The sequence below is a fragment of the Penaeus monodon genome, chromosome 28, assembly GCF_015228065.2.
Source record: "Penaeus monodon isolate SGIC_2016 chromosome 28, NSTDA_Pmon_1, whole genome shotgun sequence".
Classification (NCBI taxonomy): Eukaryota; Metazoa; Arthropoda; class Malacostraca; order Decapoda; family Penaeidae; genus Penaeus; species Penaeus monodon.
In genome coordinates, this window is record NC_051413.1 from 25,974,161 (window position 1) to 25,974,660 (window position 500).

A 500-nucleotide genomic window follows, 5' to 3' on the forward strand; every position below is an offset into this window, starting at 1 on the left:
ACTTTGCCCATTCCCCATGGCCACGTGGACGCTAAGGCTCCCAGTGCCGAGAAAAAGCAAAGAGAAGAAATATTAAAATATATATAAAATGGAAGAAAAAAACCCTCAGTATTTTGTTTTCGGCCTCGTCATCTTTGTTTTAATCTAACTTCTCTAAAAGATGGCATTTGTTCATGAGATAAGTTGCGCGTAAAATACTGCAATGTTGACTGGTTTACATCTGGGAAAGAACACATAAGTACGTTATAACTATAGCATATGAACAAGAGGGTTTGTGTGTGTACATGTACGAATATTATAGCCATAAGATGGAGTTACGGCGTACATTGACAGTTTACATAAGAATGGATATACTTATAGTTTATAAAGGAAGTATATGAGGATAATAATAGAATTCTACGTGCTGTGGATCTGTAGAAAGTGAAGACTGAACAGATGAGAACATCACGGAAGTTTTGCGCAAAGGTCTACGGGAAGATTTCGCCTCTCTTCACTATCAC